Source organism: Myxine glutinosa, chromosome 6, assembly GCF_964187855.1.
Source record: "Myxine glutinosa chromosome 6, kmMyxGlut1.1, whole genome shotgun sequence".
Lineage (NCBI taxonomy): Eukaryota > Metazoa > Chordata > Myxini > Myxiniformes > Myxinidae > Myxine > Myxine glutinosa.
Genome location: NC_136266.1, coordinates 42,464,186 through 42,479,218, shown reverse-complemented (window position 1 = coordinate 42,479,218; position 15,033 = coordinate 42,464,186). Strand labels below are relative to the sequence as shown.

General features: G+C 46.4%; 4 non-coding genes across 4 annotated transcripts; all 4 read right to left on the bottom strand.

The window, feature by feature from the left end:
- Window positions 1-186: 186 nt before the first annotated feature.
- On the bottom strand, window positions 187-260 carry TRNAI-AAU (transfer RNA isoleucine (anticodon AAU)). Its single transcript has one exon. It is a non-coding gene; the product is annotated as a tRNA-Ile (tRNA).
- A 9,225-nt stretch (window positions 261-9,485) lies between these two features.
- On the bottom strand, window positions 9,486-9,559 carry TRNAV-AAC (transfer RNA valine (anticodon AAC)). Its single transcript has one exon. It is a non-coding gene; the product is annotated as a tRNA-Val (tRNA).
- A 3,373-nt stretch (window positions 9,560-12,932) lies between these two features.
- TRNAI-AAU (transfer RNA isoleucine (anticodon AAU)) lies at window positions 12,933-13,006 on the bottom strand. The gene has a single exon. It is a non-coding gene; the product is annotated as a tRNA-Ile (tRNA).
- Window positions 13,007-14,938: 1,932 nt separating this feature from the next.
- Window positions 14,939-15,012, bottom strand: TRNAI-AAU (transfer RNA isoleucine (anticodon AAU)). Its single transcript has one exon. It is a non-coding gene; the product is annotated as a tRNA-Ile (tRNA).
- Window positions 15,013-15,033: the final 21 nt, after the last annotated feature.

Sequence of the window (15,033 nt, the reverse complement as noted above, 5' to 3'; positions counted from 1 at the left end):
ATAAATTTCAAACAATCAAATTTTGTAGAAATAATTTCTAATGAATAAATTTTACGTGTGTCAAGCAAGGAAACAGCAAGTCCTATTTTTAAAAAGTCTTTCATATTACTCCATTCAAACCTGGCACACTCGAGAGCATGCGCTCAAACCAATCATGTCACAGAGTCTGGTGAAACAAAAAGAAGATGGCCCGTATGGGGATCGAACCCACGACCTTGGCGTTATTAACACCACGCTCTGACCGACTGAGCTAACCGGCCATTTACAAATACACCATTACACAATGCGGTGTCACATGCATCTCCCAAGACTCCAACACGTGCTGCAAGTGAGAGTAATTTTCAGCTCACCCCAAACAAACGCCCCACCTCTCCACCCCAATTACCGTGGGGAAATTTACATGCAGAATGGACAGACTACGTTTTGTATCCCCATGATAGTTCAGATCTGGATTTGGACCTGAACCAAACTCGAATCCACTTGTTCTTGTCAACGACCCAACTCATCGACCAAGTTTTGCCATAGGTTGTCAAAAACCTTTTGAGATATCTTGACAAACAATCCTAAAAGATTACACAATACAAATAAAAACGATGAACCAATAAATTCCACATTCCAGTCCCACCTATAGTCGAACTTCAGGTATTGACAGCAGGTTCGTGAAGGACTTGGACAAAAAACGGAACCAGTGTGAATGTTGCTTTGACCAGTCAATGGTGAAACTGCAAATCGGGAATCCGCGAATGCCACGGATGGGAAACCCTTCCGTCATTTCCTCATTCTGCTTTGAACTAAATATCTCTCGATTTTTTTCCAAACAGCAACATTCAACATTCCAGTCACAAATTCATACAATAGTATTGACAAGTCCGTGGCGGATGAACACCAGTCTTGGACGGGTTACCGAACGGTCCTTAATTGCCGAGGCAAATGGCCGAAATCTTGGCGGTAATTTGATGGCGCGCTCGGGACTGAAGGGGCGAGGTGCTTACCTGCACGGAGCTCACGGGTTTTATCTGAAACCCACAAAACAAATAAATAACACAACAAATGAAATATGCCACAATAACAAATTTAATGAAATGAATTCATGGAATTAAAAACAATGAAAGGTGAGGTAAACTAAATCCTAATTTGAGACGTCTGCACGAAGAAACAAAAAGGGACAAGGGGAAAGATCAGGAAAATAAAATGTTTTAAAGCCGGCCGTCTCTCAGCTTTGCTCCAACGAGATCACCCAATGAAGTCGGCCACCCAAGGCGGCCTAAATCTGCTCGCATTGGAACCGCACGAGATGGCGCGAAGTTCCTCTCTGCGTCACCACAAACAAGAGGGGATACGTGAGGCCGGTCCTCTTTCGTTCTCGTTTCCCTACGAAATGTGACGTGGCTCGACCTTCCCAGAAAAACACCAGCGACAAACAACACCCCTGGCATCACACCAAAACGCTCCACAGAAGGTTATTATCTTTCCTTTTTGTAAAATATACAACTGCAATCGTAACTAAACACGTCATCTTATCAAATGACCAGATCCTCAGCTCTGATTGGTGTACGTTTGCGCGGACGTACAGACAGACTAACGCTGTTCGAGATGGCATTGCTCTGCGGGCTGCGCCACAAAAACGAAACAAAAAGGCAATAACAAAAACTAGAATGGCACTCACTGAGGTGCATGAGATATCTCCACCAGGATGAAGTGTTTACGTTTTGTATCCACTTTGGCCGGATCTGGATTTGGACCAGGAGCATCTAACTATCTGAGGCCCACGAAGCATGCACAATGGTTTCCATCCTTTGGTTGTTTCGCTATCCCTTTGAAATGCAATCAAGCAATTAAATCAATAAATATTGTTGTGGATTTCAGAATTGTTGTAAATATCACCCTCTGTAAAGTGTAATGAATTCCTTGTAAATATCTCCGTTCTGTGTGTAAAGGTCAAATGTCGTCCTCCTAGTTAATCCATATACCTACACGCAGGCCACCCTATACCCTTCTAAATAGTTATTTCTTTATTATGTGTATTAGTTGAAGGCTGTGTTTCCCATTAGTTGACTCGACATTGCACCAAATTCAAATAAGATAGATCCTCTTTCAATTCCCCATTTGTCCGCAATTGCCAACTGCATTCGCCCTCCTTTGAACACGCGGTCGGTTCGGAGAAGAAAGGCGTGTCTCCACCTCATCATCAGACGGTGGAGCCAGGAAAGCCCTTGCCGACCAACCAAGCACGAGGGGTTTGGCTTGAGAGGGCGGAGAAAGAACGATCAGGGAGTTTCGCGAACGTTCGAGGGTGTGGCCTATATAACCCGTCACGCGACGCCCCCACCGAGATGATTGAGGGCGAGAGATGCGTCAGAGAGAGTCCACCGGTGGTTGTTGCTGAGAGTAAGAGAGAGGGGAGAAGGTCATCAAAAGGAGTTTACCGCAGCTTTGGAAAAACCGGAGCTGAACTAACGGCAGTTTTGACCACAGCAGCTTTGAGCGTCGCAAGCGGTTTTCGGCCACGGCTACAAAGCGCCGCCGCCGTGCGAACACGCCTGCGGAGGGGCGGCGGCTGCTCACTCCCGGCCCGACCATTCTCCTGCTCCAACCGAACCTTCCTCTCCTTCCAGCCATTCGTGCCATTCATCCCTGCCTTCATTCCCTGTGTAAGTCTGATTGTCGTCCATCTTCTGTGTTGTCCTGGGGTATAATTAAGACTGTTTAGGTAAGTTAATATTGCACTGTGTCTTCTGGTCCTTCCATCCTTCTGTCTTTATTTTCTTATCTTTCCTTCTCCTTGGTTACTTTTCATTGTGTACATAATAGTAGTCATAAATGATATTTGTTCTTCCTACTTTTGCCTTCTTCTTCTTCACATCCGTTCGTCTTTGAGGTTTCCACATTGAACACCTGTGGCGCGATTTTGGCCAACGTTTGAGAATCGGGTCAGTTACTTGCTAATGGTTCGTGCCGCGGCTGCTAATCCGCTCGGCAATTAACATCTTGTCCGCGGTCGCGAACGAGGTTGCTCACCTGCCTCTCCGGAGGGAGCTTGGGCAACTTCAGGACTCACGTTGGTCAGTCACACACAAGGGGATTAATCCCCCCTTCTTAAGGGTAAAAAGGCCGACGTAGAGATCCGTAACAATTGGTGTCAGGAGCGAGATTCGGACCTGAAGTGCGATTAGCGCACTCAAATTACGAGTGGTATAAAAATTTTATTTATAATATCCTAAATTTCAAATCGTGCCATGGATAGTCAAGGCGATCGGATGCTGGTGGGTGAATTAGAGGAGGGGTTAGAATCAACCCAGGACCCCAGGGAGGAGGTGGGAGTAATGATGGAGGAGGAGAGCAGTGAGGATGTGGTTGCAGAGGTTTCAGGCGCACAAAATGGCGACGCCGTGCACGAGGTTGGAGGCGCACAAAATGGCGGCTCGCACATGGTTGCGGCGGCCACGCCCGCTGCACCAATGGGGATGGTCCAAATGCAGGCCCTCATGGAGCAATTTATGGCACAATTCCAGGCGTCCCTGAACCTGCAGGGGGACAAATCAAGGGAGGAAATCAGAGCAATGAGGGCTCAGAAAAAGCAGCTGGGAAACCAAATTAAAGAAATAACTGAGGGACTGGCGAGGGACAGAGTTGCATATGAAGTAAGGGAAGCGGAGAGGGACAGAGACCGCAGGTTGGGCGAGCAGGTCCCATGGGTGCACAAGGAGGTAATGCGACTCGATGAGCGCAGGTTGAGTCAGTCAGAGAAAAGCACAGGTAACTGGACCGGGGTAGACATCGTGACCTGGGGTTTAGGGAAGCCGGCGACCGCTGAGGTAGGAGAGAAATTTTTATTAAAGCCAGCGGTCATTGAGGTGAATAAAGAAAAAGTAGTGGTGGGTATAGTTGAAATTGAAAAGACGACGGAGGTAGCCCGGGAATTGAAGGGAGAAATGGATTGTGCACAAAGTCTGAATACACATCCTGATGCTGTACTTGCTAATCCTTATAAAGATTTGCAGGTGTGCGTGGAGAAGAGGATCCCAAAGGTGAGTCGTGCTGTATGTTGTGCGGGGAGATTTTGCAGGAGGATGTTTGGCGACAAAAGAATTTTCGCGCGCTTGGGATCGAGAAAGCATCCGGGCGTTGGTGAAGGGTCCCCTGTGAGTGGAAATGGCATGCTTGTGGAAAAAAAGTGTGCATCGGGGAATGAGCGTGTTACGAAGCGTGAGTGTGAAACCGAGTGCGAGCGGGAATGCACGTCAGAGGGTACAGAGTGTGACACAGAGAGTGAGAGCGATACGGAGTGTACGTGTGAGGGTGAGAGTGACCTGGAGAGTGAGTTGGTGGAGGAGCGGATGCGAGAATGCACGCTTGGAATGGTTGAGAGTGTGCGAGAACGCACACCTGAGTTGGTTGTGGCACGTCTGCGGCAGGGCACATCGGAGCGCGTGAGTGGGTGGATGCAAGAGTGCACCCCCATAAGTGGTACGGAGTCCATACCGAGGGAGAGTGCGCAAGACGGTGCGCGAGGTGTGTTGATGAGGTGTGCGAACGACGAGTGTGTGCCAAGGTGTGCGGTGGTCAGGTGTGTGACGAAGTCTGTGAGCGTAATGAGTGCACCTGGGTGGTGTGTAAGAGAAGGTGCAATGACGAAGTGTATGGAGACACCTGGATGTGTGAATAAGGAACGGAACGCGTGGTGTGAGCATGCAAGTGAAGCATCGACGTTAACGGGGTTAGCAGTTAGGGCGACGGATAGCCGAGGCGAGCACTCGGGGCGCGGTGCGCTTTGTTGGATGCGAGGCCTGGCACGGGTCGGTGTTGCATCGCTTCTCTTCGAAGTGTCGTTACTAATTCGGGCCTGGCTCCGCCCCGCACGGTCGAGTCCGGGCCTTGTCGGGCAAGGCGACCGGTCTGGTTCAGAGGCAGCAGGGAGGAAGCGGAACGGTGCCCCCTGGTGGGGGTGGGGTTCCGACCGGGCGAGATTGAGCCATCGGGCTGGGGACCGGAAGGTGCCGCGCCGAGATGGTGCGTGGAATCTCGGCCTGACCAAACCGCCTCCCTTGAACCGAATGCCGGACGGATTCAACCACAAACCACCTGAATTCATTGCTCGGCTTTGCGAAGCCGAGTTTTAATGATGTAACGACTCACCGAGGCAGATATAGTGGACTGTGATGATGATCGTGTTTTGGACCCGAAATCGAGGATAGGGAATTTGTGATTGGCAAAAATTTGATGGCAAAATTGATAATGGGAGATGCCCGATGTGGTGGGATGGTAAATCCACCATCCCTCACAACGGGGCACATGAGCTATAGTTTTATGGGGTTTATGGCAGTGTAAGCTCACCGAGGGAGGGTTTGGATAATGTATAGGGACCTAGAGATGACCATAGGTAACTGGAGATTTAAGTAGCGACATTGGACAGGAAGTCGGGGACATAGAGAGGTTAGAATGGTTGTTAATGATGTGGTATGTGCTTTGTTTAAAGGGAAGACGGGGAGCACCAAGTTAGAAGGGCACCAGGTAGATCAGATGATGCCGTGTGTGTGAGAATCTTGATATCGAGCAAATGAGGAATTGCTAGGCAATGCTCGGGAAGAATGTGTGTATGAGCATGGGAGAATCTGGGTGCCTGAGGCAATGGTTTGGAGATTTAGAAGTGTATTGTGAAAAGTGTGAGTTGTATTGAGCGTGGAAGTGTATGGAGCAGTGTATGAGTGAGTAATGGTGATTGAATGTCGTGTTGACTGAATGGTCCTGGAGGAAGGAGGGTGCAGGAAGCACCAGGTGTGATGGCACAGGTGTGCAAATACAGGTATGGAGCATGGTTGTATGGAATAAATGGTCTGGGATATATATGGAGTATGGAATGGATGGTGTGGAGTGAGTATGGTGGAAACTGTGGAGTGGAGTGGATGGTGCGAAGATGTGTATGGGGAGGGTGGACCCCATCACGAATACCCGGGGAGGGTAGTTTAAGAGTTAGGTAGAGGGAGTAGGTAAATTGTGGTTGGATATTGGCATCTGTGGTGCGTGGTGGAAGAATGGTGTTTGGATGGGTGCATTAGTGACGTGGAAATGGCTGGGCGTGTAGCCTGTTAGTGTGTGTAGTTAAATGGGCACTCCGCCACTGTTAGGATGTCGGCCAGGTGAGGCCGCAGGTGGGCTCTGGGAGCCGGTAGAGTTGTGGAGGGGGCCCGAGGATCCGGTGGACGGACCCGGGTAGCCCAGCGCCAGAGAGGGCACCGAGTGGGGTGACAGAGCCAGGAGGGGCCTTCCCCAGTTAGTTAGGTTAGGGAAGGAGCAGGTAAGCTCGGAGGCAACTGCAGTGGTGGAGGTGTGCAGGTGGGTAGACCTGCTGGGAGAGCCACACGACCCAGTCCTGAAATTGTGCAAAGGCACAGGGAGTTGAATTGGGGGAGTGAGACCCCAAATTGATGAAGCACCACAGTTTGGTCAATGGGAATTGGTTCTTAAAACCGCATAGAGAGTAAGATTGCCAATGGATTGGCAGGGAAAGACCCCGGGTAGTGTAAAGTGTGTTAATGTCATTTAAGAGGATAGTTAGGATTGAAATCTCCTTGCACTATCTACATCCACTCACCTGAGGTAACGACAAAACTCCACACCATGCCATGGTTTGTTTTTATTATTTTTTGTGCAAATGTTTGGAATGTGAGATGCATCATGACGTGGGTGTGACATTGTGCTGATGTTCCATCTCTCCCTCCTTATGAGGATTGATGATGAATTGGTGATGGCAATTTGAGAAAATGGGATTGTGACGAATTTGGTATTAGGGGAAATATGGGGAGGACGAGACGGTAGCGACGGATTTGTAAATGTGTAGATTGTTGTCCATATGGGGGTAAGGGGCAAGGGTAGAACAGGTAACAGCGGGGGGGGGGGGGGGTGACGTACGTTAGGGACAAGCTTTTCTCTGCTCAGTCTCCAGATGCACCTCACCTTGCATTGCCTTTAATGATGTGTACCCTTGTCACCTTGCCCCTCGCTAACCTGCCCTCTCTCTCTTCCTTCCCCGACCCATGGAGCATGCTCTCTGGGCACCGAGGGGAGCGTGTGGGAGTCCACCATTGTGTGCCCGAACCCCCGCAACCAGGTGCCTGCATCGATGCACCACTTATGGACCACATGTCTGTGGCTGAGCACTACTCATGGACCCCACGGGTTGGGGCATGGCCCCTCTGCTGGAACCGGCCATGATGGCCCAAGATCTTGCTTGCGGACCCGGTGAGGCGGCACCAAGCCCACAGGTGAACCACCCCTAGTCGGCCCCTGTGGGCCATAAATAAAAAGTGGACACGTTTTGTGATTTTTATTATGTCTAAATAGGCCGCCAGCAAGAAGATGAAGTTGACAACATAAGGAAGAACAATGGCCAGCAGAGGGAGCCGAAGAGCAAGACCACCAGCAGGGTTTGTTTTGTTGTTTATTATGAAGTGTGGTGACTGTGCACTGACTGGTGCTTTATGGTGCTTTGGCGATTATTGGTGCTGGTGCATCGATGCAGAGCAGGCTGTCTCCCCCCCGCCCCCCCCCCAAAAAGAACAATCGCAGGTCCTGGGTTGCGTTTTGTAAATACAATTAGCGTCACTTGTAAATAATGCTCCCCACCGTTCATGTTTAGTTTGAAGACAATTCCGCAATTCGGTTAGCTGTGGGCGTGAATCTGTTAGGTAGGGTGCAATGCAGCAGAGTGACATTTAGTTGTGTTTTAAAACTGTCACACTCAGGGTCAGGTTAATTGTAAAGGGAATTACACCTACGTGTCACACTAAGTAAGTTTTATAGGCCCGGGACATGCCTTGGAGGATGAGGGTGCAGTGTTGTGGATTTGAGAATTGTTGTAAATATCACCCTCTGTAAAGTGTAATGAATTCCTTGTAAATATCTCCGTTGTGTGTGTAAAGGTCAAAGGTCGTCCTCCTAGTTAATCCATATACATACACGCAGGCCACCATGTACCCTTCTAAATAGTTATTTCTTTATTATGTGTATTAGTTGAAGGCTGTGTTTCCCATTAGTTGACTCTACATTGCACCGAATTCAAATAAGATAGATCCGCTTTCAATTCCCCATTTGTCCGCAATTGCCAACTGCATTCGCCCTCCATTGAACACGCAGTCGGTTCGGAGAAGAAAGGCGTATCTCCACCTCGTCATCAGAGGGTGGAGCCAGGAAAGCCCTTGCCGACCAACCAAGCACGAGGGGTTTGGCTTGAGAGGGCGGAGAAAGAACGATCGGGGAGTTTCGTGAACGTTCGAGGGTGTGGCCTATATAACCCGTCACACGATGCCCCCACCGAGATGATTGAGGGAGAGAGATGCGTCAGAGAGAGTCCACCGGTGGTTGTTGCTGAGAGTAAGAGAGAGGGGAGAAGTTCATCAAAAGGAGTTTACCGCAGCTTTGGAAAAACCGGAGCTGAACCAACGGCAGTTTTGACCACAGCAGCTTTGAGCGTCGCAAGCGGTTTTCGGCCGCGGCTACAAAGCGCCGCCACCATGCGAACACGCCTGCGGAGGGGCGGCGGCTGCTCACTCCCGGCCTGACCATTCTCCTGCTCCAATCGAACCTTCCTCTCCTTCCAGCCATTCGTGCCATTCATCCCTGCCTTCATTCCCTGTGTAAGTCTGATTGTCGTCCGTCTTCTGTGTTGTACTGGGGTATAAGTAAGACTGTTTAGGTAAGTTAATATTGCACTGTGTCTTCTGGTCCTTCCATCCTTCTGTCTTTATTTTCTTATCTTTCCTTCTCCTTGGTTACTTTTCATTGTGTACATAATCGTAGTAATAAATTATATTTATTCTTCCTACTTTTGCCTTCTTCTTCTTCACATCCGTTCGTCTTTGAGGTTTCCACATTGAACACCTGTGGCGCGATTTTGGCCAACGTTTGAGAATCGGGTCAGTTACTTGCTAATGGTTCGTGCCGCGGCTGCTAATCCGCTTGGCAATTAACATCTTGTCCGCGGTCGCGAACGAGGTTGCTCACCTGCCTCTCCGGAGGGAGCTTGGGCAACTTCAGGACTCACGTCAGTCAGTCGCACACAAGGGGATTAATCCCCCCTTCTTAAGGGGAAAAAGGCAGACGTAGAGATCCGTAACAATATTAATAAACAAATATTCAATAATTTTTAAAAGTAATTAAATTGGATCAATAAATTTTCATAAATAATATTTTGGGACATTTTCAATAAATTTTCAATGAAGTTTATCAATGGATTTTAATTAATTAATTTTCAAGAAATTTTAATCAATAAATTTTCATAAAGAATTTTTCAATAAATTTTCAATAAATTTTAAACAATCACATTTTGTAGAAACAATCTCTAATTAATAAATTTTACATGTATCAAACAAGGAAACATCAAGTCCTATTTTTAAAAGTCTTTCATGTTACTCGATTCAAACCTGGCACACTCAAGGGCATGCGCTCCAACAGATCATGTCACTGAGTCTGGTGAAACAAAAAGAAGATGGCCCATATGGGGATCGAACCCACGACCTTGGCGTTGTTAGCACTACACTCGAACCAACTGAGCTAACAGGCCATTTACAAACATAAACTTACACAATGTTGTGTCACATCCACCTCCCAAGACTCCAACACGTGCTGCAAGTGAGAGGCCTTTTCAGCTCGCCCCAAAGAAACGCCCCACCTCTCCACCCCAATTACCGTGGGGAAATTTACATGCAGGATGGACAGACTACGTTTTGTATGCCCATGATAGGTCAGATCTGGATTTGGACCTGAACCAAACTTTAATCCCCTTGTTCTTGTCACCTGCCCAACTCATCGACCAAGTTTTGTCATAAGTTGTCAAAAACTTTTTGAGATATCTTGACAAACAATCCTACAAGGTAATACACAAAACAAATAAAAACGATGAAACAATAAATTCCACATTCCTGTGCCACCTACAGTCGAACTTCAGGTTTTGACAGCAGGTTCGTGAAGGACTTGGACAAAAAACTGAACCAGTGTGAATGTTGCTTTGTCCAGGCAATGGTGAAACTGCAAATCAGGAATCCGCGGATGCTCTGGATGCGAAACCCTTACGTCATTTTCTCATCCTGCTTTGAACTAAATTTCTCTCTATTTTTTCCAAACAGCAACATTCATCATTCCAATCACAAATTCATACCATGGTATTGTCAATTCCGTGGCCGATGAACACCAGCCTTGAACGGATAGCCGAACGGTTCTTAATTGCCGAGGCAAATGGCCGAAATTTTGGCGGTAATTTGATGGTGTGCACGGGACTGAAGGGGCGAGGTGCTTACCTGCACGGAGCTCACGGGGTTTTATCAGAAACCCACAGAACAAATAAAGAACACAACAAATGATATATGCCACAAAAACATTTTTCCTGAAATGAATTCATGGAATAAAAAAAATGAAAGGTGAGGTAAACTAAATCCTAATTTGAGACGTCTCCACGAAGAAACGAAAACGGACAAGGGGAAAGATCAGGAAAATAAAATGTTTTGGAGCCAGCCGTCTCTCAGCTTTGCTCCAGCGAGATCGCCAAATGAAGTCGGCAACACAAGGCGGCCCAAACCTGCTCGCGCTGGAAACCCACAAGATGGCATGAAGTTCCTCTCCGCGTCACCACGAACAAGAGGGGATTCGTGCGGCCGGTCCTGTTTCGCTCTCGTTTCCCTCCGAAATGTGACATGGCGCTACCTCCCCCAAAAAACACCAGCGAAATAAAAACACCCCTGGCTCCAACGTTGTAAAGGGTCTCTGAGCTCTGAACAGTTCTCTGCACGAGCGCACACAAGATGAAGCGACCGCCGCAGCCGAAAGCCAGCACGAGAGAGAGACTGCCCGCTTATTCTGCCTTCTCCTCAAACCTTGTCGCTCTGACGTCACCCCGAGCGATTGATGAGTTCCACTGAATCGCCCCCAGGTCTGCTCGGGAATGTTCGGGTTTCTGTCCGCAGTTACGTCGGTTGTTGTTGTTTAATGGCGGTTTTGCATGGCTGACCTTGGAGATATAAATAAACGTTGGGGGAAAGTCACAGGAGGCAATCCCATTCCAGGGAAACTAGTTTTAACCCCCAACGAGTTAACACAAGCTCCACCCCCCTTGTGAAGACACATAAATGATCTTGAAGTCACAGTTTTTCTCCTTAAATACATCGAGATTGGCTTCCAACTCGCACGTGGTCAATACTGCCCCACACAGTTCTATCTCCACTTTGGTATGTCAACACCTACCCCCACAAACATAATAGTATTAATATATCAAATTAAAATGTGAAATTATGATTGTGTTAAGACATTATCAAACCAGCGAATCATCGTCATCTGTTTACTTCCAGATTCGGGAGCAAAATCCATGTCGATCGCATTTCACAATCATAATTGTGTTGAGGAATTTATGAAATATCCTCCCCACCCCCCATACGGCACTTGCTGGACCACAAAACATCTGACTGTCTGAGGACCACCAAGCATGCACAACGGTTTCCATCCTTTGGTTGTTTCGCTGTCCCTTTGAAATGCAATCAATCAATTCAATCAATAAATTTTAATAAACGAGCAATGGTACCCGCCCTCCGGGCGGGGCTTCAATTGGGAAGCCGAAATGAAAAGGCAAAATATCAGAAATTAAAGGCAGAAATTTTTTGTTTTAAACGATTCATATAAACATCCGTCAAATCATATCACACGTAAATCATCAAAATCAAAACAGTATCTTTAGAATTTCAATAAAAGCCACATCACTGTTCATATCGGTAAATATGTGTCCATCCTGTTTCAAATCGTGATATCAACTGTACGCTTTTCTTTAGGGAAAAGAATTGAATGATTTTGTACCTCTTCTTCAGCGTAGAACTTCAGGATAGACGACATTGCTGAAAAAAGTTCCTTTTCTCTCTTTGAAGTTCTTGGCAAACATTTTTATATTTTCACTGCTGCCAAGGCGACTCATGGCGACAGGAAGCTGTCGATGGCTGAATAAATCTGTCTTTAGGTCGATGCCTACCTTTTCTAATGTCTGATCTTGAGCCTTGTTACTGGTCATTGCAAAGCAGAGTCGGACAGGGAATTGTTTTCCCTGCATCTGGAAGGGGAACAGGTTTTCGGATGGAATGATTGGAATCCTCGGTATGAAGATCTTGTTTCCAGCATGAGGCCCAGTAGCTCGTGTCGCATCGATGAGATTCGGCATCAGGTTGTCCACGATGTGACGACTCCCATTGCAGTGGCCATTTATACAGGTGAGAAAGGTATACAGATGAGAAAGGTTTTTCCAGTACCTCCAGGAGCATCCAAGCTGAACAACTGACCCTTCTCATTCCTCACCGAGTCGATGACTGCTCCATAGAACAGTTGCTGCTCCTCATTTAGCTTTGACTGATTCTCAGTGACGTATTCTTCCAGTTCTTGCACATTGTATTTGGTCTCTTCTTCGATGATTCTCGCCTGCTCAAGTTGCTCCGCAAGGGCGCTGTTCGGTTCAGGAAGCTGGAAGTCTTTCTCCAGATCAAGCCCATGTCGGTGAACAATCATTTGAATCTGCAGCAGGTGGTATGCACTGCAGCTTCTGTTGGTTCCGGCAGGTTGTGCTTGTGAAGGAGATCTTCCATCAGTATCCCCTTGTGGCGGTTCCAGAAATCTAACGGATTTCAAGAACTTTTCAATTAATTTTCATGAATAAATTTTCATAAATATTTTTTCAATACATTTTCAATGAATTTAGTCAATGGATTTCAATTAATACATTTTCAATAAATTCCAAAAACTCAATTTTGGATTAATAAATTATAATCGATCAATTTTAAATGCATCAAGCAAGGAAACAGCAAGTGCTATTTTTAAAGTCTTTCATATTACTCGATTCAAACCGAGCACACTCAAGAGCAAGCACTCCAACCGATCATGTCACTGAGTCTGGTGAAACAAAAAGAAGATGGCCCGTATGGGGATCGAGCCCACGACCTTGGCGTTATTAGCACCACGCTCTAACCAACTGAGCTAACCGGCCATTTACAAGCACAAGCTTACACAATGTGGTGTCGCATGCACCTCCCAAGACTCCAACACGTGCTGCAAGTGAGACCAATTTTTCAGCTAACCCCAAACAAACGCCCCACCTCTCCACCCCAATTACCGTGGGGAGATTCACATGCAGGATGGACAGTCTACGTTTTGTATGCCCATGATAGTTCAGATCTGGATTTGTACCTGAACCAAACTCGAATCTACTTGTTCTTGTCAACTACCCAACTCATCGACCAAGTTTTGCCTCAGGTTGTCAAAAACTTTTTGAGATATCTTGACAAACAATCCTACAAGATTACACAATACAAATAAAAACGATGAACCAATAATTTCCACATTCCTGTCCCACCTACAGTCGAACTTCAGGTATTGACAGCAGGTTCGTGAAGGACTTGGACAAAAAACGGAACCAGTGTGAATGTTGCTTTAACCAGTCAATGGTGAAACTGCAAATCGGGAATCCGCGAATGCCACGGATGGGAAACCCTTACGTCATTTCCTCATTCTGCTTTGAACTAAATATCTCTCGAATTTTCCAAACAGCAACATTCATCATTCCAATCACAAATTCATACAATAGTATTGACAAGTCCGTGGCCAACGAACACCAGTCTTGGACGGGTTACCGAACGGTCCTTAATTGCCGAGGCAAATGGCCGAAATCTTGGCGGTAATTTGATGGTGTGCGCGGACTGCAGGGGCGAGGTGCTTACCTGCACGGAGCTCACGGGTTTTATCTGAAACCCACAGAACAAATAAATAACACAACAAATGAAATATGCCACAATAACAAATTTAATGAAATGAATTCATGGGATTAAAAAAATGAAAGGTGAGGTAAACGAAATCCTAATTTGAGACGTCTGCACGAAGAAACGAAAAGGGACAAGGGGAAAGATCAGGAAAATAAAATGTTTTAAAGCCGGCCGTCTCTCAGCTTTGCTCCAACGAGATCACCCAATGAAGTCGGCAACACAAGGCGGCCTAAACCTGCTCGCACTGGAAACGCACAAGATGGCGCGAAGTTCCTCTGCGAATCACCACAAACAAGATGGGGTTCGTGAGGCCGATCCTCTTTCGTTCTCGTTTCCCTCCTAAATGTGACGTGGCTCGACCTCCCCCGAAAAACACCAACGACAAACAACACCCCAAAACGCTCCACAGAAGGTTAATACATTTTCTTTTTGGAACATATACAACTGTAATGGTAACTAAACACGTCATCTTGTCACATGACCAGATCTTCAGCTCTGATTGGTGTACGTTTGCGTAGACATACAGACAGACTAACGCTGTTCGAGATGGCATTGCTCTGAGGGCTGGGCCTAAAAACTAAACAAAAAGGCAATAACAAAAACTAGAATGGCACTCAGTGAGGTGCATGAGATACCTCCATCACGATGAAGTCTTTGCGTTTTGCATCCACTTTGGCCGGATCTGGATTTGAACCAGAGGCATCGAACTCTCTGAGGCCCACGAAGCATGCACAATGGTTTCCATCCTTTGGTTGTTTCGCTATCCCTTTGAAATGCAATCAATCAATTTAATCAATAAATATCAATAAACAAATATTCAATAATTTTTTAAAGTAATTAAATTGGATCAATAAATTTTCCTAAATAATTTTTTGGGACATTTTCAATAAATTTTCAATGAAGTTAATCAATGGATTTTAATTAATACATTTTCAAGAAATTTTAACCAAAAATTTTTCATGAACAATTTTTCAAGAAATTTCGAACAATCAAATTTTGTAGAAATAATTTCTAATTAATAAATTTTACGTGTGTCAAGCAAGGAAACAGCAAGTGCTATTTTTAAAAAGTCTTTCATATTACTCGATTCAAACCTGGCACACTCAAGAGCATGCGCTCCAACCAATCATGTCACAGAGTCTGGTGAAACAAAAAGAAGATGGCCCGTATGGGGATCGAACCCACGACCTTGGCGATATTAGCACCACGCTCGAACCAACTGAGCTAACCGGCCATTTACAAACATAAACTTACA